The sequence below is a fragment of the Falco cherrug genome, chromosome 1 (genome assembly GCF_023634085.1).
Source record: "Falco cherrug isolate bFalChe1 chromosome 1, bFalChe1.pri, whole genome shotgun sequence".
In the NCBI taxonomy this organism is placed as follows: domain Eukaryota; kingdom Metazoa; phylum Chordata; class Aves; order Falconiformes; family Falconidae; genus Falco; species Falco cherrug.
The window spans coordinates 19,503,181-19,515,587 of NC_073697.1; the positions used below are offsets into that span (position 1 = coordinate 19,503,181).

Consider the following 12,407-nt stretch of genomic DNA (forward strand, 5'->3'; position numbering starts at 1 on the left):
TTTTTATAAATCTCTCAAAGGCTAGTAACTTTTTACTTAGAAATGCTTACCGTCTTCAATCATTTCATAGAAATGAAAGTGTCTGAAATAATGTGCTTTAGTGCAGCTGAAATTACAAGAATGAAACATAGGTTGTTCAGCAGGGGACAAAAAAGCCGACCAACCATCAACAGAAAAATGTGATTTTAAATACTTACTGTCAATAACATAGCAGGGAATAAGAAATAAAGAAGCAAAAGAAAACCAAAATGTAAAAGCAGCAAAAACTTTACCATACACCAAATTTTTAAGTGGCTGAGATATGTTCAGGAATAATATTTATCTGATTGATCTAGGCAAAATCATGTAACTTTAAATGTTGTTGCAGGTGAATATCCAGTTCTTGAAAACTGCCCCTTCTTGCTGCTCTTCGAGAAGATATCAGAAACTAAGTTGTGTTTGATGAAAAGGTGTACTTCAATCTCAGTGAGACTGAGCCAGAGAAACAGCTGTGTGAACCATGAGACTAGCTGTTAAAGCAGAATCATTATTGAAAAGAAATGTCTGCAGAAGGAACAGTGGCTGTAATCATATGTGCTTTCCTTCCATGAAGGTCTTCTGACAAACTGCCTTTGACAGTGTAATCTCTAAAAAGATGCGATACCTGAGTTTCTGGTCCCTGGGCCAAAATAGTAAGGCTGCTCTCAGGCATAAAGCTTAGCACTATTTCTCTCACAGTTCTAAATTTTCAGATATTATATCACACATAACAAGAAAAATGTCCTAAACATTTCCTTTGCAGTTTACTTCTCCGGTACTTGAGTAAGTCCTTTCAAACAGGGCATGAGAGCTGCTCCTAACTCGAGGGGGAGTTGAAAGATGACAGAGTGACACTAATGATCTGGATCATTACCACACCCCCCATTGGTTTTCTAGCAGATTTAGATTTTCTTGATACAGCAGGATGTAACCACAAACTGATGCCTTGAGAGGGAAATCTCATATGATTTATCATCTTTTGCCTCCAACTCAGGTAATAATTTGGTAGTTGGCCATAAACTAGACTCCTTATCTTCTCTTATATGAAAATCTGTAGAAAAATTATGAGTTTATTTTAAGATTTCTGCTGCTCAGCCAGCCTGCACTTATTAGCAATAACTGAAATACAAAAAGATGGTATGGGCAATTATTTTTGTGACTATACCTTCTGATATTTTAGGTAGTCTATAATCCAAATGAGCCTTATGTTGCTTTTCTTTTTGGAAGAGGGAAGGAATGTGGTATGGACAGATGGTGTTTTGGAAGGGTTTTTTTCCTTTTCCTGAGTTCCAGTCTTTGCCTGAACACTGATGTACACCGTTCATCAATAGCCCCACAAGAATGATGGTCCCCACAAGTTTTCTCCCTACCCGATGGAACAAAGATCAGCCTTGCAGTGAAACACATGAATTACAGGAGTGATCTCATTCTTAGATCCAGGGGGAGCGTAGCTTGCTGTGCCCTAGATCAACCTTTGTGAATACCTCAGAACGGATGCTTTAAGCATTGACCTAAGGGGGTATTAGGAGTATATCTATAGTAACTCATTTCTCCTTTCATAATACTTCCTATGGATGATGTTTACTTTTCTGTTCAGTGTAATGAGGTAATGTATCCAAAGCACGTTGAGTAATAAACATATAAACCACCAGTTACTGTTGTGAGTTGTATTGAGCAAACCTCAGATGTCATAAAAACAGGACATTTGAGATTAATTCCTCTATTTTAGTTCATATGCACTCTAATTTAATAAAGTTGAAAGGGAAAAATAGAGCATATTAAAGATGTATTTTTCTCTCCCAAGCCTGAATTGCAAGCTCAAATTAAGATTGATTTCCTAAAAGAATAATAATATAATCCCAATGCAAAATAGATGTTCCAGTTCTTGATCTAAAAAATAAAATTTCTCATAAAACTGTTTTAAAGAAATATGGACATCCCAGTAAATCAGTAGGAAATTTTTCAGGTACTTCTGAAATATTTTAAAAGGTTCTCCTTTATTTTGTCCACCAAAAATAAGCATTAGTCAATTCACAAAGTAGTATCAAAAGTTACAGAAATGTAACAAGAAAATAAGCTTTGGTGTCCTACTTTACTAAATAAGTTACTAGTGATCAGCAGAATGAAGTTTAATACCAATTCAGAGAATTTGGAGCAAGGCTGGATGGACTTCTTCCAGTTAGATTACAAATATGCATTAAATGCTTATTCTGAGGTTAAATTGCACTAATGTGATATTTGAAATTTGGGACATACTAACAGCTCTGCCTCAACATCCTCTGAATACATCTAATATAACATTTTTTCAACAAGAAAGTTGAGTTGAAGCTCAAGTAGAAGACCTGGGGTCTGCCTGCTTTCTCTGTGTAGATGAGCCCCATGTTGCCTTTGAAAAGTCGTTCAGCCTTGTGGTTTTTTTCTCCTGTAAAGATCTTCCTACCTATGCATATGCATGATGCATGCAGAAGCCAATTCTAGTTTTTTTCCCAGAAGACATTTGTTGTTGCTCTTTCAAAAAAATCTTTATTTTTTTCAGGAGAAGTATTTGATTTCCCTTCTTCAGTCTTCATATGACACAGGATTTTTTTTAACTTAAATTTAAGGTTTTGTGGTACACATTATTCAAGAAAATGTTCTTGGGAATATTATGACCCGATGCTCCATATGGGCCAGCACTTACTTCTATGGTGCACTATATCCAGAAGAACAGACTACAAGAAATAGCAGCAATAAATAGTCCAATAGCCAAAGACTGTTGCAGAGTGAGGAAAATGAAAGCAGATAGCAACAGCATATTTCAGAAACAGCACTGATTTTATATATTGGGTGTTAACTAGTTTTTTAATAGATTTCATCACTGAACAATATTAGACTTTTCAGTTTGCTTTGTTTTCTTTTATTGTGAAAAATAGAAAATTTTCCTCAGAAGGGTTCAAATTAATTTTGAACCTCTTTAAAACAAAAGAAATAAACTAGATTAGATTTATTGTAAAGGTTTGGTCTAAAATTATATGTGTGACTCTTTCTGAACCCTTGCTTTTCCAGACTGATTTTGTGGCACAATATAGTCTCCATCTTCCTTTCTCTTCCCCTCCACTGCCTCTTAATTCTCTTTGTTCCACAGAGGGACTTAAATTAGCAGTTTCCCTTTCCTCTGGAAATTATTAAGTTTATCACTTCCTGTGAACAGTCCCTCACTTTCACAGCTTGCAGCTACATTTGCTATCATTTACTGTGAAAAATAGTTAAATTCTGAACAGCTATCCTCAACATTCAACTTTTAAATTTGCTACTTCTGTTTTGAAGAAGGCCCTGTACTACAGAAACTGTGCTGATTTTTCCCATCTCTGTTACTTTTTGCATCTTCTGCACAGGAAAAAACCCCCACATGTCAATATCATCCTTCATTTAAGACATGATTACTCACCCAGTTAAAATTTAAGCATCCAATGATGTTTCACTAACTCAGGAATTGACTCTGTTGTATTTATTCAATAAAAAATGCAGTCCTTCTTGGACATTTAACTAAATAAAACTCCGGTTTGATTTTGCAGAGTACTTTTTCTTCTAGTTGAACCAAAATAGCAGCAAGAATTTTACAAGAGGATTCTCAGTGTATTATCTTGACAATTCTAATGTAATCTTGATCAAAAACAGTCTATACCTTAAATTCACTATGTAAACCTGAAAGTTCTCAAGTAGTTTTGAAGAAAAGCTGTTGTGAAACGTGAAATATGAACCTCATTGTTCCACACTGTAATCTATATGAATAAAAGTAATTCTTTAATAAAAAGAATTAATTTCTTGCTCATATTGATGTCTTAATGTTGCTGGTTCAGTTGGGATTTTTCAGTGCAAAACTTCTTAGTAGGAAATCATACTCTAAATGAAAGATTTCTTCTTTGCTAGCATTAAACAAGGCAAAAATAAAAAAAAAGACAATAACATCAAACCCAGAATAATGTTCACAAACCCAACAATACACAGTAGAGCCACAGAAAAAAAGGTTTTCTATTAAGAGCTATTTTTCTGGGCTAATATATATAGACACAAAACCACAAACATTTTTAGGATTGTTGTAATATTTCTGTGCACTTCAATACAAAGAAATCTAAAGTGTAAATTTATAATGATACTGATACCTTATTTTTATTACATTGATTAAAAAAGACCCAGCTGATGGACTGAAAGTCAAAAGTAGTATCCACATATTATCTTGGAAGAAGCATATCTCCCTTAGACTAACTTAAACCTCAAGGAAGTGAACAAATTTTTATTCCCTCTGGGATATTCTTAGTTTGTAGGATGTTTTTATTCTTGCTGCACAAAGCATTGCATTTAGGGTGTGTCACATGAATTCGACTAGTTTTCTTGGGTGAAAAAAGATGAACTCAAACTTCTCCCATGGACAGAGTCCGCTTGTTCTGCAGGAAAACACGTACATTTCATAAACAATGACCAGACCTCCATTCACAACTCTTCAACTGAGACTATCTAGTAACTTAACAGAGGATCAAAAGAAAAGCTTTTATTATAACGTAACAAAACAAATTTAATGAGAGGTGTTCTACTGACTAAATGAAAATGGTAATATTAACATGTAACAGTAACCACATTGTAAAATGTAGTCATTTATTTCTTATTTTGGGAAACACTGCTAAACTGAGATGCCTATAAAAAAATGTCATTGAATTTATGATCTATAATTACATAGGAAAATGTACTGGAGCCTGCTAACATAAAGGATCACTTAAATACTACATATAACATGAGGATATTTGCAACGTAAGATGTTACAAGAGAATGTAAAATCTCCCAAATGTTATGTCAAAAACCTTAGCTTTGTAAGCCATGTCACAAAGTTAATTGTACTAACCTTTAGAAATACAAGTATTATGCAGTTATTTAACCACATGATTTGTGTGAGTCTTGAAGTTAATGGAGTATATTCACAAACACATTTCTCAACTGGGAAAAGTGTCCTCAAAAAAAGCAAGGCAAAAAGTAGAGGAAGAAGTTATAGCAACAGCGTTGCATCTGCCTACATTACATACTTTAGTTCTCCTTTGGGGGTGAAGATATTACAACCCTGCTTTTTAATTTGTTTAAATATGAACTATACACAGATGGGGTTAATTAACACATTTGCTACACTGATTACATTTTATGACTTACATCAATACCTGCAAAGTACCAATCAGCCTAAATCCTGAACTAAATCCCTGATGACAGAATGTCTAAGGGAAGAGAAGGTGATAATACAGACAGGTTTAGCTGTGTTTTTACAAGGAAGCTTGTGCAGACATAGAGTATCTTGAAAAGTAAGGAGATGTGGTCAAGTGCCAGCTTGTAAAAACTGCACTTTCCCTAAACAGCTCCTGTGGGCTGAGTTTCCAGAGTGGTGTAGTTAGAGAAGTTAGCAACGCCCGTGTGCAGGTTAACCTAGTGCAATGTTGACTGCGATTGTTAACTGAAAGGTATAAATTATATCTATGCCAACTTGACATATTTTTGTTACTGCCTCAAGTGAAACTACTGGATTTGCCTCAAGTTTCCATGATGATTTCATCTCAAGCTGTATTTCTCCTGTCTTAAAATACCTTCCTCAAAAAATATCCATTTTTACTGTTCCCTCCAAGTCAGTTCATATGCACACTATCTACATGATTAAGCACAAGAAAGTTAATAAAATTCTGAATTTTGACACTCTTTGTAGTGGAATGAAGCTGGGTTAATTAGCATTGATAATATACAACTGTGGGCTGGCTGTTGGCTGATGTAGATGAGGTGCAGGTGCGACTGATGAAGTTAAGTGGTTGAGAGCCAATAAAGCACAGCTGAGGAAGAAGCAAGAGGAGAGAGAACACATGTCTTGGATGAGGTGAGACGAGGAGAAGGCAGCAGAGGGACTGGCATGAAGAGTATGCTGGTATGAGGTGGTGAAAGACCTTGTTGCAGCTTGATAGTTTTGAGAGTGCTGTGACAACTTTTCATCTTATTTCTTGTACAGTTCTTAGCATATTGTCTAGGATTAGGCTTAGACTGCCAACTGTGTAGAACAGCAACATGAAAAGATATTTGAATTTAGCTAAATGTTTGTTTCTCCACTTATCTATTGCATAGTCATTCCAGTTCATACACTTAAATAAAACAAAACCTGCATTAATAAAATTCTAGCTTAAAAAAGTTACTTTCTATTTGTAAAGACCCTGCCTGATATATCTTAAAGTCCACTTCTAACACTCAGCATGACCACCATGCCTCTACTGTTCTTCAAGTTTAGCCTCTTTGCTGTATCAGCTTCTATACTTTTATCACTTTTTCCTCTAGTCTCAGTATCAGCTGTTGCTAGGTGGCAACACTTTTTGCCATACTTCATACATCCGGAAGACTAATGGCATGCTCTGTTCCACTCTTTTTAAGTTCAGGATCTTGATCACTATTCTTGGTGTCCAGTAATCTCATTGTTTATATTCCTACAAATTTTCATTTAGACTTTAAGTATGCTTGACTTCAGCCTTTTATGTCTACTATATTAGTACCATAACAAGACTGTAACATATGCATTCCATATTAATTTACATTACTATAAGAAATAATGAATTCCCATAAATTCCTCAAGTAACAACTGGAAGCATTCTTCATTTTGTTAGAAACAAACAGCTATTTCTTTCATTTTGAAATTTTTATTAAATTTTGTTGGAAAAAATTTTTAGATGTTATGAATTGGTTCCAGTAGAAGGAAGAAGAACTTTCCATATTGCAGACACTTTTTCAAAAGTTAACTCCTTGCCATCATGTAGGAAGAAGAAAATTGGTATCTCACAAATTGTCATTGGATGGAAAGCTGCCTTCAGCCATTATCAAACATTTTCCCCATGCTTTTAAGACCAAATGCTTTAACTTTCTTTCTGTAATTGTTTTCCTTTACTGTAAGTAAAATATAATGTAAACAATAATTTATCTCAAAACAATGTGATTGATGAACTGATTTGCTCAAGTACAGTTTTCTAGTGCTACTTTGTTTGCCTTGTTCTTTCTTATTCACTAATAATGAATCATATCAGTTCAGTTCTAACGCATCCTTTCCTTGCTTATCTATTTTTTGGTATCATTCCTCGACTCCATCTTCATTAATGAAATCTAGTATCTCAACATCCAGTTGACACTGTTCCTTCATTTATCCTCCTATTATAATTCTTTAATTCTTCTCCCCCCCGCCATAGATTTTTGTGATCCATTAGTTTTCTTCTGTTCTGGGCCTCCAGTGTACTATACTCCAGAATGCAGATGGCTAATTTCATCTGCTGTCACTATTTTTAAGTGACATAGGATGCCATGAGAGACATAGGCTGCAATAACCCTTCTTGCAGGATGTGGTTTGTGCCAAGCCAAAGAAGAACCATTCAGACATGTAGATTTCAGGTACTGTTTATAACCTAATTAAATTACTGTGATGCTTCAAACCTATTTTCCAGAAGATTTTCTATGTCCAGGGCAATGTAATCTAACTATCCGTAATATTGTATCTATAATCAACCTTTCACATGATATCTAGTTGTAATACACTATTCCTTAAACTTAAAAAAAAAAATATCAAAAAACAACCCCAAACAACACATTATGATTTACTTATGGATTTCATTAAATCTGGAAGTAGAATTTTAAAAATCACAGTAGCGTCCCTAGATCCCATTTTAACTGTCTAAACTTAATATTTGGATTCATGCTCAAATATTAATATTTAGTACTGCAATTCATAGAATGGGAATTCATGCACAAATATATTCTCACTTTGAAATTATTACCTCTCAAAGAATGCTCAATAATGATTTCAATATAATTTTGATAATTCTACAGCAAGTAGCCCATTGCTACTCTGACAGCTGGTAGATTCTCAGTTAAAAACTGCCCAAATCAGTGCTGCTTTATGTTAAAAAATATTTTTGTAAATAATTTTTGTTAAACATTTATGGAATTTAACCCTTTGCAGTCACCTACATTTCAGTGCTGAACTGAAAGCCAACATAATTTTAATTGATGGTGTAGTCCATCGTCTTTCAAATTCAATGTAATTTTTGTAGTACATTTCCCTTTTTCATTTGATGACAAAGGACATTAAGTAAAATCTCTTCTAGATTTGCTGAGAAGCAGTCTTGCATTTATTTAGACTCTTATTTTTCTCACTCTTAGAATGGGAATTTTAAAAAATGAAGTTATATTAATCTATTCCTCAATGATAATGAGTAACAGTGTATTTCAAGTTGTAAACACTGAAAAAATATTGCAGTTTTTAAAATCTGCTTAAATACCCAAATTCAAATAGAAAAGAACCCATTCTTCAATTTTATAGTCATATGTTTTTTTCGATAATCCTTTTCAAATTACTTCTGTCTTCTGCATTGATAGAAGAAAAATTATATAATGAATAGTTTACTTGTAAGGAAAGAAAGTAACAGGTTGTGATCTAAAAATAAAGTGCTGGGAGCTGAGATGAAGCAATTTCAAGTTTTAAACATAAGGTAACCAACAATTCACAGAAAAAGATCCCAGACTGCCTATTTCTTGGAGAAGGAAGTAACACCACCTATTTAATGAGAATAATCTGCCAAGGAACGTGTAAGTTCTGGCAATTTAAAGTAGGAAAGAGAAGATCACTTTCAGAATCTGACAGTTATTATTGGATTGTTAGCAATGTAATTTGCCTGTAGGTTAAGCTGCTGGCAGACATTCCTCAGCAACTAGGGTACAAAAGAGTAGGAAACTGATGCTTGATTAAAAAAAATGTAAATAGGAGTTTTCAATCACTGACTTTGGGGAGACATTTGTTATTTAGATGTTATAAGTTACACTGCCTTGACACACTGCAGTACCTCTAACTCTCAGAGAGATTAATATAATGCTTCTACCGAGTTTGCTGTTGGCATATCATATAATCATAGAGTCATTTAGGTTGGAAAAGACCTTTAAGATCATCAGGTTCAACTGTTCACCCACAACTGATGAGCATTTCTATTAGATGCTATAGACATACCTGGAAATGCTAGAGATAATGAAAACTAGTTAGAATAAGGAACAAATTTTATGCAATGTTTTACAAGCGGCCCTACCAAAGCTCAACTTTTATACACATAAAAATCTTCAAATATTCCTGGGTTTGTAGAACCCTACTTTTTTTTGGGGGGTGAAATATAAGACTTTTTGTGTATAAATATTAGAATTTACATCAATAAAACTTGTTCATTTTAAAGTTTCAAACAGTTCTCATATTTGCAACTCTGAATTTAAGCAGACGTTCGCGTCTACATATGTCATGATGTGTAATGTATCTTTTCATTACACACCGTTGTTAGGCATGTACCATGTTTTAATGCATAGATTTTGTGATGCTACTGTATATTCTGTCTTCATCTAACAAGTTCTTTTGGAAAACAATTATGCAGCCGGGTTTCTGCATTCCCACAGAAATTTTGTTTATGTGGAGTATCAAAGTAGCCAAAAAGTATTCTTGTCCACTGACCATAACATTGACAATTTACAATGAAGTGGGGTGACAGAGGTGAAACATCAGCAAAAACATAAAAGGATTTTGTCAGTGGATTTGTATACATGTAGGCATGTGTGTCAGGTCCTTAACTGTTTTGCATCAGCTTGTAACATAAATATGTGGCATTGATCCTGCCAGAAGCACCATTCTGATTTGCAGATGCAGGCACAGCTTGCTAAATTCTGCTAAGGTTTTCCCAGGGGACAGATGGAAGAATGCCGAGGCCATCTGAGCAATCCTCAAGAAGGTAAAATTAAATCTTAGATTGAACTCTATCTTATCATTAACCTATCTGAGTAAAGATGAGCTGCAAACAGGCTTCCCATACCTAGCATGTGGACCACATTGTGAAACTCAGCATAGTTTCTGTCTGCCAGCAGTTTGTGTTCTAAGTTGTTTTAGTTGGGTAAAACAAGTGCTGGCGATCAGTGTACAGTATACCCACTGGGAGATACTGGCTCTATCTTACTGTTACCGTGTTTCAGGTGAAACATGCTAGAATAATTTGAACTATGTGTGGACTGTAGTTACTATAAGCAACACATTCATATGTATAAACTATTACTGTTGGCAACAGCTTCACCACAGCAAAAGCATTTTTGCTTCAGAATAAATACACTGGATGATACATACGAGCACAAGACTTGAGTACTGCACGAACCTGAATTACTGTTTTCCTTGTGAATGAAGAAAGCACCACATCATGAAGCAGTGGGTTTGACATTGTGGCCTTAGGAGCTTTTCTGATTCTTATTCCAAAATCTTTGTCTAATCCCTTTGTTTTTCAGCACAAAGTTTTAGAAATATATAATTTCTATGTTGTATATACAGGATGCATTATATAAAACTTCCCTTTTAAAATGCTGTCAGGAACAGCAAGCACAGCCTCCCTGTGGCAGAGGAAAATGCTTATATATTTATTTGTGTGCTTTGAAGGGCTGTTCAATAAAGCTGCTGGATCAAAAGGCAGTTCAAGACAAGAACTGGTTGAAGTAAATCTGGAACTGATAATTTAGAATGTCAAACTTGAGACATTTTCTCTATGAAAGGTGGTGTAAAATGAGTTAACGAGAAGATTTCATTACAACTAATGAAGGAGAATGGTACTGTTGGCAAAATTCTGGGCCTCTCTATTACAAACATTGAAGCAGAAGTCAGAGTGTTCTTTTAGGAATTAGCTATTAAACCCATTATCTGTAGATTACAGCACATTGTCAAATGAGTAATAGCAAATTGGCTGAAAAACTGGAGGAAATCCAAAGCTTTCTGTCAGGCTGTCAAGGTACTTAAAGAGGAATTTTGCAAAGGTCTGCCAGGGGTCTGGTTCTGTTTAATATTTTCATCAATGGCTTGGATGGAATAAAAGAAATGCATTCAGAAGAAACAAATCTGGGAGGAACTATTAATTTTTTGGAGAACAGAATCTGAATAGGATATGATCAATTAAATGAACTTTGTCCACAAAATAAGTTTTGCAGAAATTAGTATAAAGTTCTACATGTTGTATGGAAAATCAAACGCACAGATATTAAATTAAAACTTGGATAGACAGCAGCATTGCAGATAAAAAAGTTTGGGAGTTTGAGTGAATCAAAGTCCTTGAATATGAGTCAGCCATGTGGTGCTGCTCTAGAAAAGGTTGACTTCAGTTTCATTAAAACAAATCCCTTGTATAACAAAAAACAGGGAGCTGAGTGGTTCCATTCAGCTTTTCTCTGCTGAAGCATGGACACTGCATTCACTTTCCAGTGAATAAAGAGGCAGAGAAATCTGAGATAATCCATGGGAAGGCACTAAGACATGAGAGAATTAGAAAACATGACAAGATTGCAAGGCCAAGAAAAAAAAAAAAACAACAAACTGAAAGGACATCTGATAGTTGTTCTGATGCAGAAAAGTCTTAAGAAAAGGAAAATTTCTCTCAATGTATTGCTTTTTAGATATTGGTTAAAGAAAAAGAAGCTGTTCTATAGCATGTAACCAAAACACACTTGTGTGTGGCACCTCAGTACAGAAAAAAACATAGACCTGTTGGAGCAGGTCCAGAGGAGGGCCACAAAAATGAGCAGAGGGCTGGAGCACCTCTCCTATGAGGGCAGGCTGAGAGAGTTGGGGTTGTTCAGCCTGGAGAAGAGAAGGCTCCAAGGAGACCTTATTGTGGCCTTCAATACTTACAGGGGGCTTGTAAGAAAGCTGGGGGCAAACCTTTTAGCAGGGCCTGTGGCGATAGAATGAGGGGTAATGGTTTTGAACTAAAAGACAGTGGAACCCTAAGGATAAGGAAGAAATATTTTATAAGGGTGGTGAAACACTGGAACAGTGGCAGATGCCCCATCCCTGGAAATATTCAAGGTCAGGCTGGATGAGGCTCTGGGCAGCCTGATCTAGTTGAAGATGTCCATGTTCATTGCAAGGGGTTTGGACTCAATAACCTTTAAATGTCCCGTCCAACCCTAAGCAGTCCAAAGTACCTCCATTCTCTAAGTATTCCCTCCAGTTTTCAGCCATTTCACTGTCACTAATGCAAACGCAGCTCCAATACAACATAAATAAACAAACACTTAAGTGGTGTCCAAGGATAAAATAAGCTAGAAAACTGATTTGAAAATTAGATAGCCACTGCCTGGGTTAGGTAAACAAAAGTTCCCCAGGTCTCACTTTCTCTTCTGTACTAAACACAATGAGTCCTTTCTGTCCCTGTTACTTGGGCTCTCTGCCTCAGAACAGACTAGCTAATATTTGTGTTCTGGAGACCCTTACACAATCACATCACTTTACAAGTGTTTGATTCTTCCATGGCTGTTTACAGGATTCTGCTGCAACCAGTGTGATTCAGTATGGA

The 12,407-nt window shown here is 35.4% G+C and overlaps 1 long non-coding RNA gene across 2 annotated transcripts in view; it reads right to left on the reverse strand.

Moving 5' to 3' along the window:
* Positions 1 to 4,308: 4,308 nt before the first annotated feature.
* LOC114014295 (uncharacterized) overlaps positions 4,309 to 12,407 on the reverse strand; it is a 144,491-nt gene continuing 136,392 nt past the window's right edge. For both annotated transcript variants that reach the window (XR_008730037.1, XR_008730034.1), the window contains one exon: positions 4,309 to 4,442. This is a non-coding gene — a long non-coding RNA (uncharacterized LOC114014295). The remainder of the gene's footprint in view (positions 4,443 to 12,407) is intronic.